Source organism: Coenobita brevimanus, chromosome 71, assembly GCF_032717465.1.
Source record: "Coenobita brevimanus isolate Jiangsu-jjx chromosome 71, ASM3271746v2, whole genome shotgun sequence".
Lineage (NCBI taxonomy): Eukaryota > Metazoa > Arthropoda > Malacostraca > Decapoda > Coenobitidae > Coenobita > Coenobita brevimanus.
In genome coordinates this window covers 33,890,671-33,909,060 of record NC_137024.1, presented here as the reverse complement: position 1 = coordinate 33,909,060, position 18,390 = coordinate 33,890,671, and the positions used below count along the sequence as shown (strand labels likewise).

Sequence of the window (18,390 nt, the reverse complement as noted above, 5' to 3'; positions counted from 1 at the left end):
GGACGTGGAAGGTGTGTGCAGGATACTCACAGAAGAAATACGTGCATCATGTGATGTGGTGTGTGGGATGAAGAGAAGACGGAAGGGGGTGCAAGGAACAGCGTGGTGGAATGAGATGAGACAGGCTGTGGTACAAAAGAAGAATGCATACAACAAATGGATGAGAAATAGGGGTGTGGAAGAAGCTGAAAGGCGGAAGAGAGAGTTATATGTAAAAGGAAGAGAGAGGTGAAAAGATTAGTAAGAGAGTGGATGAGGAAGTTGGAAGGAATTTGAGTGTAAAGTGGGGGGACTGTAAGAAAATGTTTTGGAAAGAGGTGAAGAGAGTTAGACAGGGTGGAGGTGAAGTTAGCAGGGGAGTGAAAGATAAAATGGTATATTACTAGTGGAGAAGGGAGAAAAAGTGAACAGATGGAGAGAACACTTTAAGAAATTGTTGAACATAGAGGATGGAAGTGATGCGAGTATAAGTGGCTGGGGAATGGCTGGGAGGAGGAGGGAGGTGAGAAGACAGGAAGAAATCAGTAGGATAGAAGTTGTGGAAGCAATGAAGAAAGTTAAATTGGGGAAAGCCTCAGGAACTGATGGAGTGTGTGGTGAAATGCTGAAGCATGGGGGAGAGATAGTAGTAGAATGGATGTGGAAGATGTGCAGATTGGCCTGGGAGGAAGGTAGAGTCCCGGAGGATTGGAAGTCAGGTAAAATTATTCCCTTGTACAAAGGAAAAGGGGAAAAAGAAGTGTGTGGTAATCACAGGGGCAATTGTCTTATTAGTTTAATAGGAAAAGTGTATGGCACGATACTTACTGACAGAGTTAGAGAAAGAACAGAGGAATTAGTTGGAGAAGAACAGGGAGGCTTTAGGAAGGGAAGAGGTTGTGCAGAGGAGATATTCATTCTTAGATCTTTAGTAGAAAAGTTTCTAGAGAAGGGAAAGAAGTTGTATGTGGCTTTCATGATTTGGAGAAAGCATATGACAGGATGGATAGACAAGGATTGTGGAAAGTATTAAGAATATATGGAGGAGATGGGAAGTTGCTGAATGCTGTGAAGAGTATGAAGGCCTATGATCGTTCTAAGGCTGCAGTGCATGTGGATGGTGGACTGAGTGAATTTTTCTCTTTGAAGGTTGGGTTGAAACAGGGATGTGTCATGTCTCCATGGTTTTTCAATCTGTACATGGATGGGGTAATAAAAGAAGTACAAGGTAGGGTAGTGGATGTTGGAGTGGCCCTGGTGAGAGAGGGTAGTGTTTGGAAACTCCCTGTACTGTTGTTTGCAGATGATACTGTGTTGTTGAGTGAAGATGAAGGTGAGCTGCAAGGCTTGGTGGATGAGTTTGAGAGAGTGTGTAGGAAGCGGAATCTAAAGGTGAATGTAGGGAAGATTAAAGTGATGGTCTTTCAGAGAGGTGAAGTCTGCGAATGTACAGTGAGGTTGGATGGTGAGGAATTGGAAAATGTGAGTACGTTAAAGTACTTGTGTAGTGTGATGAGTAAGGATGGAGGTTTGGAGGGTGAAGTGCTTGAAAGGGTACAGCAGGGAAGAAAGGTTGCTGGTTCTTTGAAAGCAGTGATAAGAAACAGAGAAGTGAGCATGGAAATGAAAAAGCTACTACATGACAGTATTGTGATACCAACTCTAACGTATGGAAGTGAAGCTTGGACGTTGTTGGAAGGACACAAGTCAAGAGTGAGAGCATTGGAAATGAGTTATTTAACCCGCCCCGTCCCGACGACGTATGGGTACGTCACCACGATTTGCATTTGCCAGTCCCGGCGACGTACCAGTACGTCGTGCAATTGCAATGTGCATAATTTCGACAATTTTCAAATTTCGCGCTTGATTTGCGGTACGTACCCTCGCCTGACCTTCCCCTACCTGCCACCAGGCAGAGACACTCGGCGACCCCGCGCGACCCGCGCTAGCCCGCCACTCGTCCACTCACCTGGTAGCCACGGTCTTGCTCAGACATGGCTAAGGGAGGTCTCTCAGAGAGCGAAATTCAAGTCGCCCTGGACACCTTTACCGGCGACAGTGGATGACGAGGAGATGGACAAGGATTATGTGCAGCCAGAGGAGGAAGAAACCACCAGCAGTGACGAGGAAGTTCCGTCACCAAGGAAGCGGCAGTACGTGACTTACCGTGCTGCTAGAGAGGGGCAGGAGGCAAAGAAGGCACGTGGTATGTCATATCCCTATCCCCAGCGTGCCTTGGAAGCAGAATTCGAGGTCGAGGACGAGGACGAGGACGGAGACGTGGGACGTGCTGCCACGTGGTATGGGCGGGAGGTGATTACGCATCGTGGCCCAGAGCGCACACCACGTCGTCTAAGCAGGTATGGGCCTAGCATTCTGTTTGGGGTGGTAGGAAGTGAAGTGGAGGGAGTGGGGAGTGAAATGGACATTCCTGGGATTAGGGAAAGTGAGAGTGAGGTGGGTGAGTCATTGCTCTCCCTACGCAGTGTGAAGCGGCAGAGTGGATCACGTGGGCCAGTGCGGGTGCGTTCCTTATCACGTGGGGTTGTGAGGGAGGGGGAAGGTGGGGAGGAACCACTCCAAAGCACGTCTTATGCTCCCCAATATCCCCTAACACGTGGTCGAGCAAGGTTGCGTGAGAGAGCACGTGGTGTGGTAATGGAGGGGGAAGGTGGGGAGGAACCACTCCCCAGCACGTCTTCTGCTCCCCAATATCCAACTATTTCATCCCCACAGCCCCCTAATGTTCCTCAAGGCCGTAAGGGTAAGGGAAAGGGAAAGGGTAAAGGCAGAGGGAAGAGGAGTGACAGTGGGGAAGCCCTCCGTACTCCTTCTCCCCAACCTCCCCAACCAGGATCTCCTCCCCACCCAGACGAAGGCGGTGATGGGGACAAGGGATTTGTGTTGTGGGATTGGGAGGATGGGAGTGATTTTTCTCCCCTCATTCACCCCTTCACTGAGCAGGGGCAATCTGGCTGCATTGCACCAGGTATTCACTGTAATTCAAGCAGGTTGGATTTTTTCCACCTGTTTTTCAGTGAGGCCTTCGTTGATCAGATCGTGTTTCAAACAAACCTGTTTGCAAGCGGCCAGCGGCTAGAAAGTGAAAGATTGGGAACAAGGAGTAGGCATTCAATGATTTATGATTACCCTGTCTCCATTCCAGAAATGTTCTTATTTTTTGCCCTTGTCCTTTTGATGGGTATAATAAGAAAAAATAGAATTCCTGCTTACTGGACTACGGACCCTGTTATGTTTACCCCCATATTTGGTCAAGTGATGAGCCGTAATCGGTTTCAACAAATTCTAAGTCGCCTCCATTTTTATGATGCTAATGACCCTGCAAATGCAAACAACACGGACAAAATGAGGCGAATTAAGCTGGTCTTTGATCACCTCAGGCAAACCTTTCGATCCTCATTCTATCCCTATAGAGATCTCGTCATAGACGAGAGTCTCGTGTTGTGGAGAGGCAATATTTCTTCAGACAGTATATACCCAGCAAAAGGCACCATTTTGGGTTCAAGATCTTTGTTATGTGTGACTGTAGGACTGGATACGTGCAAGACATAGTCTTGTACACCGGTACACAGACAGACATAATAGAAGATCGAAGTATAGGACTTTCGGGAGCAGTGGTAAAGACGATGATACAAGACTACCTTCATCGTGGTCACGTTCTCTATCTCGACAACTGGTACACTAGCCCTCTTCTCGCTCGTTATCTTCACAGACATGAAACGGGAGTCTGTGGAACCGTAAAGGTGAACCGGCGTCACATGGTCAAGGTAGGGCGGAAACTTGCAAGGAGTGAGGTTGTCTTCTTCAAAGCAAACAACATCCTTGCAACAATGTGGAACCACAACAGAGAAGTAAGCCTCTTGTCCACGGTTCACCACCCCTTGATGCACCGTACTGATTCTGTTGATTACCACAGCGAGAGCAGGCGTCGTGTTTGGAAACCTGAATGTGTCATGGACTATAATATAAACATGCGCCTCGTGGACCAGTCAGACTCCATGATATCGACGGTAGACTGTGCCAGGACCACGAAGTGGTATAAAAAACTGTTCTTTCACTTGCTAGATATCACTGCTCTGAATTGCCACCACCTTCACGCCATGACCACAGGAGTTCAGGAAACCTTTGAAGGGTTTGTGAGGGAGCTCACACGAGAAATCTTTGCAAAGTATGCTGTTGAAAGGCCCCAACAGCGCCCCCGCACTGCCCATATTACCCACACTCCCCAGAGAATATCCGCCAGCCATTTCCCCACTCCTATCCCGCCCCAGCCCAACAGACCTAGGCCCCAGCGCAGGTGTCACGTGTGCAGTCATTCCCAGGTGAGACTCACGACACAGAGGAAGGACACCCGCTATGAGTGCGTGCAGTGTGACGTGGGTCTGTGTATTCACCCATGTTTTAGTGAATATCACACGTTGCTGCAATTTTAGCATGGTGTGAATGCGAAAGGACGCAGAAATTATGATGTAAATGCGACAGACAGACGCTCTGTGAAAATATCAGTCATGTGGATCGCCAAATATTAGTATAAAGTGCCTACGGGTAGAACATAAGTGAAAACATTGGGTGTAATTATATAAATCTGCCCTAAGTTGAAACTTACATAGAGAGGGTTGTTTGATGCGATATTCTGTCGCTCAGTGCAATAAATACGGCCCCTTATTATAAATTTTCTATTATGTGACATTCTTACGGGTATAAGTTCAAATTATTGTATATGATGATGTATTTCCTAAGTCAAATATTCATAGCGTGTCTATAAAGATAAGATTTCCTGACGCTTAGTCGAATGAATAAGGCATGTATTAGTCAAAATAAAAGTCAGCAAGTGATAAAGTGAATAATTAGTATATAAGTTTGTGAGTGAATTAGTATATAAGTGTGTGAGTATTATGTATGACGTAACATTCATTGCGAGGGTATTTTCAGGCGATATTCTCACGCTCACTTGAATAAATAATGGCAGTAAGTATGTACAGTGCATTGGAGGGGTGTAAACGTGTGTAATATAAGTAGGAAAATATAATTGGAGTGAATAATTAAAGTAGATGATGAAACACGAGTGTTTGAGATCGTGGTTGCTACGTGAATAGGCGCTAGCATATCGCTAAATGCCCTCGTAATGAATGAAAATAATTGAAAACCTTCACAGTGGTGGGGGAAAGGTTCTATGTAAATGGGAAAATAATTGGAAAGTGATAAAACAATTTGGTATGTTGAAATACGAGTCATAGCGAGTGCGCTTACTAAGCTGATGTGCGCTAAACTTATGCTGCATGTCATCATAATGAATGAAAACATCTGAAATCACTTACAAACAGTTGTAATTGGTAAATTGTCATTGAAACAGAAGTATGCAAGTAGAAAAAATGATCAGTAGACTCATAACAGAAAATTAGCAGATAGCATGATACGACTCGGACCTAACTCGCTATGCTCGAGCGATGATACAATGCTTATTTTTCCTATATATGTGTCTGAAATACATTATATTTTTACTGTTATTGTTTATTAGTACAAATTCAATAAATGTAGAGGTGTTGTGTGTTGTTTGTCCCATTACTCCTTACCATAGAAAACGTTAACACATATCCAGCCCATTACAGAATACGATACCTGTGGGGGGAAACCGCACCTGTATAGACCACTTATAGACCGCAGAGACCACTTTCTTCAAGATTTTCCATAGTTTCTCGACCTAAGCTGAAGTTTCATAAGAAAAAAATTTTTTCCAAAAAGGCTCGGGACTGGGGGATGTCATAGGTGCGGAAAGGCTCGGGACGTGACGGGTTAAGAGAAGCCTGTGGAGCCACATGGAGAGAGAGGCTGACAAATGAGGATATAAAGGAGTGTTGTGGTGTGGATGTGATAGGAAGCATTAGGAGGAATACACTGAGGTGGTTTTGCCATGTGGAGAGGATGGAGGGTGAAAGACTGACGAAGAGAGTGTATGTGAGTGAGGTGGAGGGGGAGGCCGAGGATGAGATGGAGGGATGAGGTGGAGAGGTATATGAGAGAGAAAGTAGGTGTTGGCTATTGTCAACCCCTTACCAGCACAGATGTCCACCAAAGCACTACCATTCCCATCTACTTCAGCTGGCACACCCCACTGACCAACCACTCCATCCACTCGTACATTCCCAACTTTGCCATTCATGTCTCCAATCAAAAGCACTCTCTCGCTCCTCTCAAACTTGTCCATACATGCTTCTACTCTCGCCCAAAACTCATCTTTCACTGTTGCCACTCGGTCCTCTGTCGGAGCACACACACATACAATCACCCACACTTGTATACCTACTTTCATCCTCACCCATACAATCCTTGCACCCACTGTTCCATACTCTCTTATATTCTCCTCCCATTTCTTGCTTATCATCAGACATACTCCCTCTCTTTCTCATTAACTCCTGCACATATACCTAAACCATATTCCCATTCTCTCACCTTTTCACCTTTCATCCTCAACCATACAATCCTTGCACCCACTGTTCCATACTCTCTTATATTCTCCTCCCATTTCTTGCTTATCATGAGACATACTCCCTCTCTTTCTCATTAACTCCTGCACATATACCTAAACCATATTCCCATTCTCTCACCTTTCACCTTTCCATTTAGTTTTAGTCAGTCCACATATATCCACTCTTGCATCCTCAAGCACCTGAACAATCTCTCTCTCTTTCACTTCATCATTCACTCCTCTCACATTGCAAGTTCCCACCCTAAGAATGTCCTTTGTCCGTTCCTTAGTCATCAACTTATGGTCCTTCCAGGTCCGAGGCGCTTTATTCACTTGTTTAGTTAGTTCTTTTTACGGGGTGGGGCACTAACCCACCACCAACCCTTTTAGTCGCCTCGTACGACAGGCAGGGATACTGGGGGAGTATTCTTGAAATAATAACATAATATTACTTTCTTCACAGCTTGTATCCAACTGTGATGGGGCACACAGCAACGTCATCCATTACTTAAATTTATTTTTTCTTGCAGTTACTTACTATAACCAAGATCTAATTGGATATTATCTTAACAATACACATAACAAGCTTTCATTTAGACTAGTTTTGGCAATACTTATTTATTTTTTTTTTTTGTGGTGAAGCATCTTCCTACCCTGTTAAAATAAAACTTATAAATATACATAAATATATATACAGTAAGACCTCACTATAATGGACTATTTGGGGCCCAAGCCGTTCCGAAAAATGCGAAATTCTGATAAAAGCGACATCTGGACTTCCCCGTTAACTCGGACTTTTCCAATAAATCAGACACTAGTCCGGATCGCATGAACGGTTTTTAAACTGTGCTTAAAGAACAAGTGATGAAAAAGAAGACTTATGTACCTAGGAGGAAAATATGAAAGCTGAAAAACCAAGTAGTAAGGGATGCCTTCTATAGCGAGTTAAGGAGAGTGGTGGCTGAACAGGGAGCTGTAGACTGAGGCGTTAATGAACAGTACAGAGCCCTCAAGAACAATTTCTTGAGAGTTACTGATGTAACACACAGTTGGACAAGAGGATCACAAAGACATAAGTAACTTGGTGGTGGGATGAGGGTGTAGAAGCTGCAGTTAAGGAGAAAAGAAGGCTTTTCCGGAATGGAAGAAGGGTGGTGGCAAAGAGGAATATTTGGCTGCTAAGGGTAGGGCTAGAAGAGGTATACAGGGCAAAGTCTGAGTCACAGAGACTATTACTTGATAACCTAAATCATGGGGAAAGGAAAAATATGATATTTAGGGTGGCAGATCAATTGAAGAGGGATAATCGGGATATTATAGGTGAGCAGTGTGTGAAGAATGATGAAGGAAGGGTAGTGGTGAACAGTGAGGATATTAAAGATGCATGGAGAGAGCATTATAACCGGTTGTTGAATGAGGAGTTTCACTGGGACCGGGAAGGTTTGGAGCCAGCAGATCCAGTGTCTGGCCCTTGGCCTTTGATTGATGCTGCTACTGTGAGTGAGGCAATAGGCAGGATGAGGGTGGGGAAGCCAGCAGGTATGTCTGGGTTGACAGCTGAAATGTTGAAGGCCTCAGGCGATATAGGGGTGAGTTTAGTTACTGACCTGATAAATAGGATTATTTATGAGTGTGTTGTCCCAGATGACTGGCTGAAGAGTGTAATTGTAAATGTGTATAAAGGGAAGGGTGATGCCCTGGAAAAAGGAAATTATAGAGGTATAAAGCTTTTAAATCAGATAATGAAGGTAATGGAGAGAGTTTTAGAAGGAATGATTAGAGAAAGAGTGAATATTGATGAGATGCAGTTTGGGTTTGCCAGGTAGGGGGACAACTGATGCCATATTCATTGTTCGACAGCTTCAGGAAAAATATATTGGTAGGAGAAAGGATCTTTATATTGTTTTGGTTGATTTGGAAAAGGCCTTTGACAGAGTCCCTAGAGAGGTGGTGCAGTGGGCAATGAGAAAGCTTGGCTTGGAGGAGTGGCTGGTTAAGGGGCTATCACACGGCACCTCATACGAGGTTTGTCGAGGATACGATGGTAAATCGGAACGGTAACGTGGTAAAATTGCCGACGATACCACGGGTATTTGGAACCCGTCTGTATGGATTCCTGCCGACGATACGACAGGCAAAACAGTGCGACCAAAACCCAGGCTACTCGACAGAGAATATATCATACCACATTATTAAACATTTAGCCTAACACTGAATACTTATTAATATTTTATAATAAATATCAATCGTTTTGAAGGCCTTATAAAGAGTTAATATTTCCTACACCGAGGAAACTGTGATGTCGATAAAATATCACGTGTTTACAACTGAGGACTCCACTGCAGGTAGAGTAGACGAACCAGTCGCCACCTGAAAACACCACCACAACAACAACGTACTGATGGCTTTATCATCGATTTCCTGGACAAGGGCAGCTGAATTCGCCCTTATAGAAACTGAGGCAGTTCCGCGTGTGTACCAGTTTGTAAACAAAAGTTGCTTCTCCTTATTCTTTATCGAGTCAGCGACAGCGATCACTGTCCACAGTTGCGAGACGGGGCTCTGGCAACAGTGTGAGAAGCATGTCCTTTGCCAAGGATACGAGGAACATGTGTGATAGCGTCCAAGTTTTGTTCCACTTAAATCTTCCTCGGCCGTTCCTGGTACGAGGTACCGTGTGATAGGGCCTTTAGGGTGGTTATGGCTATATATGTGGGTGCTCACACCCAGGTAAGAGTGAATGGAGATTTGAGTGATGAGTTTTCCGTGAATGTTGGTGTGCATCAAGGGTCAGTCTTGAGTCCTATGTTGTTTATCATGGTACTTGAAGGCCTTTCGCATGACTTTAGAAACGGACTCCCGTGCGAGTTGTTGTATGCTGATGATTTGGTGTTGATTGCAGAGAACGAAAGGGAGGCGGAGGAAAGGTTTAGGAAGTGGAGAGATGGTATGGGGCACAAGGGATTAAGGGTAAATGCAGATAAAACAAAAGTGATGATATCTAGGGTTGGTGGCGGTACTGTCACAGACGAGGAAGAGTGGACATGTGCAGTTTGCCACAAGGGTGTGGGAAGTAATTCCATCTTGTGCGGTGTGTGTGATAAATGGGTGCATAAGAGATGTAGTGGAATCAGAGTAGACTGCAAGATAATGCTGATTTTATGTATACGGCGTGTCGGGGTGAGCAGGTGGAGATTGTCAGACGTGAAAGGATTGAACTTGCTGGTGAATCTCTCGAGTGCGTGGAAGAGTTTTGTTATTTGGGAGACATGTTGTGTGCTGGAGGTGGGGCTGGAGCTAGCTCTGTGGCTAGGGTGAGAAGTGGTTGGAAGAAGTTCAGGGAGCTCTTGCCTCTCCTGACATTGAGAGGACTCTCCCTACGTGCTAAGGGGTCTTTGTATGCAGCATGTGTTAGGAGTGTAATGCTGTAAGGTAGTGAGACCTGGCCAGTGAAGGAGGAAGATATTTGCCAGCTCAGACGTACAGAAATGACAATGATTAGGTGGATGTGCAGTGCGTCCCTGCGTCCAAGGCTTGGGGGGCTGGGTTTACGATGGAAGAGTTGAGAGGTAGGATGGGACTGGAGTGTATTGGTGCTGTGATGAGGAGAGGTAGATTGAGATGGTTTGGACATGTGGAGAGGATGGGGGATGATAATTGGGTGAGGAAGGTGAGAAGTGTTAATATTGGGGGTGGGGTTATGAGGGGTAGACTGAGAAAGACATGGGACGAGGTCATTAAGTGTGACCTCAGGGTTAAGGGACTGAACAGGGAGGCTGCAATGGATCGTGCAGCATGGTGAGCCGCCATTAGGTGACCAAGGCTGACACATGCAAGCATGTTGGAGCCTTTAAAAATGAAAACGAACGAAACGATTTGACTATCACTCCGGTACTGTACTTTGTTATAACTTCAATACATTAAGAGAATGGTATAATATACAGTAACCTCTCAAAGAATGTGAGGGTTAGGTTCCAGGAGAGGTCGCGTTAGTTAAAAATGCGATATTTAAACATAATTTTCCCATAAGAAACAATGGTAATATTACAGGTTACTTTCCTGGACTCTGGGAAAGTCCACCCATTTGGGGAGCTATGCTACTCTAAACTTAAAAGCAACAATATTAATTTGAAAGAAAATCCCTATAAAAAACAAAAACAGTATATTTGGGGAGAAATAAACACCCTTTGAGCCCTAGTTGGGCCGAAGTTTTGCTTACTTCTCCCCCAATACATACTGTATTCTTTTTTTAAGTGGATTTTCTTTCAATTCTGCTTCATTCACGGCATTGTGAGTTCCTCAACATTATTTATTAGTAGGTCAGAAAAACACTACAGTAAAAGCAACATTTTCATTACAGTAAGTAGGTCACAAACAATAACAACACACAGCCTCACTTCTATGCATCACTTGTCGTCTGCTGCTGTCCCTCCTCCCCCCCTCTCCCCCACCTCCCGCCACTCCCCACCTTAAATTTGTTGTCCCTCCTCGCTCTGCTGTCCTTCCTCTTCCTCTGACTCCCGTGCTACTGGTGATGAAGATAACTCCCTCAAGTTTTCGTCTTCTTCATAAAGAACTACTCTATCTTGGTCTGAGTGGTTTTCTTCTTTCTGTTCTGCAGCATCAAGTTGTAACAATTTAGATCTGTCATCACTTTCCTGGTCAAATTTTGTCCAAAAAAGAGCCAAATTGCTCAGGATGGGCCCAAACTTCATTTTCAAATAATATAGTTTGAATAAAACCGGTTTAAGCAACAAGCAAATAAAAAACTGTATTTATGCATAAACTGCCACACAGTCTATCAGCTCAGGACTGTCTAAGGCACGCGCGGCTAATTTAAAACCATCACGTACGTGTAAAGTCGCGTTAAATCGAGAAACCCTTGTTAGTTAAAAATATCTCCATAAACATTTGCTCGTGTTAAAACGAAAATGCGTTTTTTAAAACTCGTGTTAGTTGAGAGGTAACTGTATATAATAATACTATACTGTACACTGATAAACATGTCTTTTATTTACCTTATTGTGGTGAACATACGTGGTCAGGCAGTCCGGACTGCTTTTGGCTTTATCGGACTTTTTCCGATACAAGAAAAACTCGATTTCACGGCACCCTAGGGGGCCCTGAGCATGCCGAAAAAAACGAAATTCCATTAGATTGGGACTTACACCTATCGATACCCCCGGAACTCACACTAACATATTTTAACACAGTTTTAAGCATATAAACATGTGCAGACATACAAAATCGATAAAAAAAATATTATATTTAAAAGAAAGCAGGTAGGTGCGGTGTTGTAGTAAAGTACTGTACTATACAGTAATCCTGGTAAGTACAGTACAGTGTCTTCATACAAGATAGGTTATGCAGAACCACGTGCAAAATCCATTTCGCGCTACAACGTGACATATATTTGCATGTAAAATATGGGATTAGGTTCTAGGAGCCTCATATTTCTCGTTAAAAATATATTTAAAGATAGATTATTAGGAACACGTCTGCCTTAAGACACCGAAGACAGTGTGTTTACATACGACCTCACCAACTGGACACATCAATGCATAGCTACTGCATTCTATCCTAACCTAACCGATTAGTTTTGGCCCCTAATACTCCCCATAAAAATATTAATCACCAAGGATTGCCACTAAGCCTCTTGACAGTGCTCATTAAAATCAAGCATAAACTAGACCTAAACAACATGTGAATAATGGCCAGCCTGCATCATGCATATTTCGTCACGAAACACTGTCAGTATTAAAAAAAAAAAAAAAAAATGCAATGTGAAACTTTTTGAAAGCTGTTAGTCATCAACAATAAAGGAAAAAAAAAAACTATGAAATCATCAGCATGGAGTGATTGCGTATCTCGCTTCTCAAATACACACGAATGCTGAAATCACGAAAAATAAACAAGTCAGCCAAACAGTATACTTTGTATGATAGTATAATTCACAAGAACTGAACTCACATAATTATCTGCCTAACTGTTTATGTCAACACTTAGTGTCTTCACGTATTGTAAGATCCGAATTTACTTGACCAAAGATCGTCAGTTTATAACAAAAAGATCGAGCACAAAGCCTTTCTTTCTTCTTTTTTCACACTTGTTGCACTAAAGGCGAATACATGAATTTTACTGCTCCATCATTAACTTTTTCTCCAACAAAGAAAACAATCCACATCGTAAACATCCCGACTCATTTTATCTGTCTGATCATTTGCATTTAAGCTGCAATGCTACACGCCACTTTGTCCAACAATTTTACATTTTCATTTAGCATAAATGCTTTTCTTATGTTCACAGCACTTTCAGGGTACTTCAATCAATCAATCAGTCATTTCCTGTGGCACCCCACGGGATGCATAGGGCCTCAATGAACTCTCTCCACCAATATTTGTCTCTTGCCATCTCCTTCAGGTCCCACCAACACTCCTCTCCTGCTTCTTTTTTCATTGTCCTCAACCAGGTTTCCGTCGGCCTACCTCTACCTCCTCTTCCTCTAGCAGTCCAGTCTGGCACATCCTGTATTAAACTACCTTCTTTTCTGTATATGTGTCCCAGCCACTTCCAGCGAGACAGTCTCACATATTCATTAACTGATTCCACTCTCATAATATCCCTTACTCTTGCATTTGTAACTCTGTCTTGCCACATTACCCCAAGAATCCTTCTCAGTATTTTATTCTCAAATCATAATACTTTCTGATCTGTTGCAATTGTACTGTACCATGACTCATGCCCGTAAATTAAAATTGGTCTAACCATGGACTTGTAAATTTTCACTTTAGTATGTACCGAAAGCATATCATTATTCCAAACAGATTTCAACATTCCAACAGCTCGCCAAGCCTGTCTAATCCTCTCCTCAATTTCATTGTTTAATGATCCATTATAAGATACAATCGTTCCCAGATTTTTAAAGTTTTCTACATTCTTCACCACATTATTTCCAATTACACAATCGATTTGGTTCTCCACGTTCATATTAATAATTTCAGTCTTTCCACAATTTATTACCAATCCCACTTTTTCTCCTTCCTCCACCAGACAATCAAGCACCCTCTGCATCTCGTAAATACTTCCGCAAATCAGTACAATATCATCAGCATAGTCCAAATCCATCAGCTTCTTATTTTCTTTCCAGTTAATTCCTGTACCTGTTCTCCTTACAATCTTTTTCATAACATAATCCATAACCAAAACAAACAACAATGGCGAAAGAACTCCTCCTTGAATCACTCCTGACCTAACTTGAAATGGATCACTCAAAGAACCACCCACCATTACCTTACAAAAAGTACCTTCATGCAGGCTTCTAATAATATTTACAAACTTTTCTGGTATACCATAGAATCTCATAATTTTCAACATAGCTCCACGTGAAACACTATCAAACGCCTTTTCAAAATCCACAAAACACATACTAAGTGGCATTTTCATCTCATTAGCTTGTTGCATTAGATGCCTTACAATAAAAATCTGATCATTACAACCTTGACCCTTTCTAAATCCAGCTTGTTCTTCTCTTAAAATTTTATCAATTACTGGCTCTATTCTGTTCAACAAGAATTTGGAAAAGACTTTTGCAACTACAGGTGTCAAAGTTATCCTCCTCCAATTGCCACACACACTTAAATCTCCCTTTTTTGGTATTTTTATAATCACTCCATTTTTCCACTCTTCTGGAATTCCACCATTAACCCAAGCCACATTAAAAAGTTTCAAAAACGCATTCATCAACTCGTCATTTTCCACCTTAAGCATTTCAGGGAATATTCCATCCTCTCCTGGGGCCTTAAAATTCTTTAACTCCTTTATAGATTTTGGTACCTCTTCCAAAGTTATGTCCCCTGTTTCTGTCTGCAAATCTCTCTCGGCTGGCAAAATGTCCTCTTCAGCTGGGATTGGTCTATTTAGAACAGATTCAGGGTGCTTAGGCATAACTAGAGTTAGTTTGGAACCATGCACCCAGTTCTGAGAGGAAACGAGGAGCCAGGAAATAACCAAATAAACTTCTCATCACAGCGACCGTTCACACAACACTGAGGTAGGCAGCAGGCTGTGGCTGGTGGTATGGGGGTCACATAGGTTAGGTCAGGTCGAGGAAGCCAATCAGTGACCGACAAAAGCATAACACATGAGTTGTATCTGGAAATCTAATACCAAAACACCCATTTCCCACAGTTTCTCTCGTGCAATTGAGTGGTATTACTGTGCTACAATACAATTATAGGAGAAATTCAATGCTCGAGTTATTGTAAGATCGTTGTTTCATTTGGTCTTAAATTACAACTCTACTGTACAGTAATCCTGGCAAGTTAGTTGGCAGGTTGGAGTAGAATAGATGGCACTACGTAAATAAGTTCACTAAGTTATGAAGTCTATAACACTAGTTCTTAAATCTAACCTTACATGCTAATTTTTTTCACTTTGGGGTCCAGCACAGCAGGAGGAAGACTGGGTGAGCATAAACATACCCAGTTGGCAGGAAACTGCAAACAGATGATCGAGATGCACGCGGTGCCCGCCACATTTGAATTTCTTTCTAATTTTTACCCATTTGGGGGGATTTTTTTTTTTTTTTTTTTTTGCATAAATATTCCTCAGGAGACTCATGCTGTTAGTTTGGGGTTGCCATTAGAATGAATGCTGTTAAACTGAGGTTTTACTGTATATAGGAATTTAGTCTGGTAGCTCCTCGGGTCCGATAAAAGCGAATTCCGGTCTATTGAAGTCCGTTATATCAAGGTTTTACTGTATACAGTAAAAGTCCTTTAATCCGACACCTGATGGTCCAGAAATCACGATGGTTCGGACTTTTCAACCAACAGTCATTTTTAGCTTTTTGGGGTACGAAATTGAGATACAATACGAAAAAATAGAGAACTATCGAAAAATCGCCGAAAGTGGTGCACCGAACTATCCAATTCTGCACCCAAAGCTTAGTCAACAACTCGTGCCAACATTCTGGAGGTTCCGAATCGTCCTGACTGTATGTTTACCCAGCTGATTGTGCGTGTTGTACATTCCATGCATTGTCTACCGAATTTGCTTATTCTTTTTTTCAGTATTTCACTAGAATGGTTCCTACTACACATCGTACTACTGGTATGAGGAGGAAGCATGTTACAATTACTACTGTTAGGAAATTAGAAATAATACAACGACTGGAGAATGGTGCACTGGTGAAGGACTTAAGTCGGGAGTTTAACGTACGCCAGTCAACCATTTATGACTGCAAAAATAAATCCAAGGAACTGAGGGAATATGCCACAAGTGGACAGTCTATGAAGGGATGTGAGAAAAGGAAAACTCTTAAGAAACCAGCACTGGTACAGTTAGACACAGTTCTTTATAAGTGGTTTTGTGGAAAATGATGTGAGGGCAAGCCTGTCAATAGGTTAATGATTATTGAAAAGTCCAAACAATTCGGTAAGGAAATGAAGATTGATACTGATGTGAAGTTTTCTGATTTATGGCTTAGAAACTTTAAGACTCGTCATGGGATAAGGGTAGTGGATGTGTCGGGGGAGAAAAGATCTGCTGATGAGGCTGCTGCAAAGGAGTACAGAACCATATTTTGTCAGCTTGTTAACATTTTCTGGTATCTCTCTGATAGTCCAGAAAATCTGATAATCCAGACAGTCTGTGGGCTGCTGCAGTTCGGATTATAGGATTTTTACTGCATATAAATATATATCCATATATATATATATATATATATATATATATATATATATATATATATATATATATATATGTACAGTATATATACGGCCATACCACGTTGAGTACACCGCTTCCCGTTCGATCAGCGAAGTTAAGCAACGTTGGGTCTGGTTAGTACTTGGATGGGTGACCGCCTGGGAACACCAGATGCTGTTGGCATCCCTACGTCATGTGGGGTTAGTGGAGGATTAGTGCCCCTCCCTGTAAAACAATTAACTCTAAGCCCTTGGCCACCCCGTTTGGGATACATGGTGTCTGGCAATGAATGAATGAATGAATATATACAGTAATCACTCTAATATCCAGACGCCCAATAACCGAACATCCCCACTAACCGAACCTTATCGTCCTGGGATCAAACATTCCCAAAATGGTCCGAAAATCCAAAAAAATTGGAAAAAAAAATCGATTTTTTGCCGTCCGTAATTTGAACTTGTCGCGCGCGCCGCGTGAGAGCATTGTTTTGGTTCGTCATTCCTCCAACGTCCGATAGAGCGCCGCTGCATCCTCCCCACTTCCCGCCTGTCTCTCACCGCGACTGGACCTACGCTCTTCGCCATGGCTGCCCACGTGCTCGCTTTTGTGGTGGTGCCGTACTTGCTGCAAGGCCTCCTGCTGCTCTCTGCCCTACTCTTAGTGTGTGTGATGATGGCCCCGCCTCCTGAGAAAAGGAAGAGAGTGGTGTTGACTCTGGAGAAGAAACGGGAGATATTGGAGAAGGTTGATGCGGGTTGGTCTTCCTCTCGCATTCTCCGCGAGTTCAACCTGGCCCGGTCGACTTTGTTCGATATCAAGCGTTCCCGAGACAAGCTCATGCAGTACACGGCTGACTTCTCGTCGAGAAGCAAACGCAACGTGGAGAGGAAGGTTATGTTTACCCCCAAGTATGCAGAGATCGACCGCTCCACGTTGATTTGGTATCGACAGCAACGTGCAGCTGGTGTGATGGTACGTGGAACGGAGCTAAAGGCTGCTGCTGAGAAGTTTGCAAGGCTTCAAGACGCCCTAGACTTCAAGGCATCCGAGGGTTGGCTCTTCGCGTTCAAGTTGCGACATGGCCTTACTAACCGTAAAGCACATGGCGAAGCATTGGACGCTAACGAGGATGGAGTGGACGAGTTTCGGCACAAGGTGAAAGGCTTGATCGACAGGGAGGGCCTCACTCTCGGTCAAGTCTATAATGCTGACGAAACTGGCCTATTCTATCGCTCGGTGCCAACGAACACTCTTGCCGATGAGACGGAGAAGCGTGTACCTGGCCGCAAGCTTTCTAAGGAACGGATATCTGCTTTGTGTTGTGCCAATGCTAACGGCATGCACCAGCTTAAGCCCGTTATTGTTGGCCGTGCAAAGCAGCCTCGGTGCCTTCGTGGGGTGATGGATGTCCTTCCTGTCGTATGGTACCATTCTTTGAAAGCATGGTTCACAGCTGTGATTTTCAAAGACTGGTTTCACCATCACTTCGTCAAGGAGGTCATACATTACCAGACAAAGACACTGGGAATTCCTCGCGACCAGGTAAAGGCTCTACTTCTCCTCGACAATGCACCTGCCCACCCATGCGACAAGGACTTGGTTGCTGAGAATGGCCGTATTAGGTGCATGTTTCTGCCACCTAATACGACTGCTCTCATTCAACCAATGGACCAAGGAGTGATCGTGGCAACAAAGCGCCTGTACCGTCGGAAGTTCCTGGACGAGGTGATGGTGGTTCTCGAGGACGAGGACGAGCACAGGGAAGGACGTGACACTCGAGGCAAGCGGACTTTGGAAAACCTTCGCCGCTACAACATCAAGTCTGCGCTGTACAACTGGGCTAGTGCATGGAAGGAAGTCCCTGTGAAAACTCTTGAAAATGGTTGGTCTCGTCTGCTTCTCGGAACAGATGTGGAGTACGATTTCCTAGGGTTTGACGTGGATGACTTCCATGCACGGCTACGTACGCACGGCGACGATGTTGATGTGGATGATGTTCGTGAGTGGTTGGACGACGACGAGGGCGATCCTGGGTATCAGACGTTGTCTGATATCGAGATCGCGTCTTCGGTTGCTGGTGTCAGTCCCGAACTTGAAGATTCCAACGACGAAGGCGATGATGATGCAGACTCCGCCCAGCAGGACACTACTCCAGCCATCCCCAAACTGAGCGCACTCCGGGAACATCTAGAGTTTGTCCTAGACTACCTGGAACA

General features: G+C 43.7%; 1 protein-coding gene and 1 non-coding gene across 6 annotated transcripts in view; one reads left to right on the top strand and one right to left on the bottom strand.

The window, feature by feature from the left end:
• E(z) (histone-lysine N-methyltransferase E(z)) overlaps nucleotides 1-18,390 on the bottom strand; it is a 347,474-nt gene that overhangs the window by 310,804 nt on the left and 18,280 nt on the right. The window lies entirely within an intron of this gene.
• On the top strand, nucleotides 16,239-16,357 carry LOC145406990 (5S ribosomal RNA). The gene has a single exon (XR_013898655.1). It is a non-coding gene; the product is annotated as a 5S ribosomal RNA (ribosomal RNA).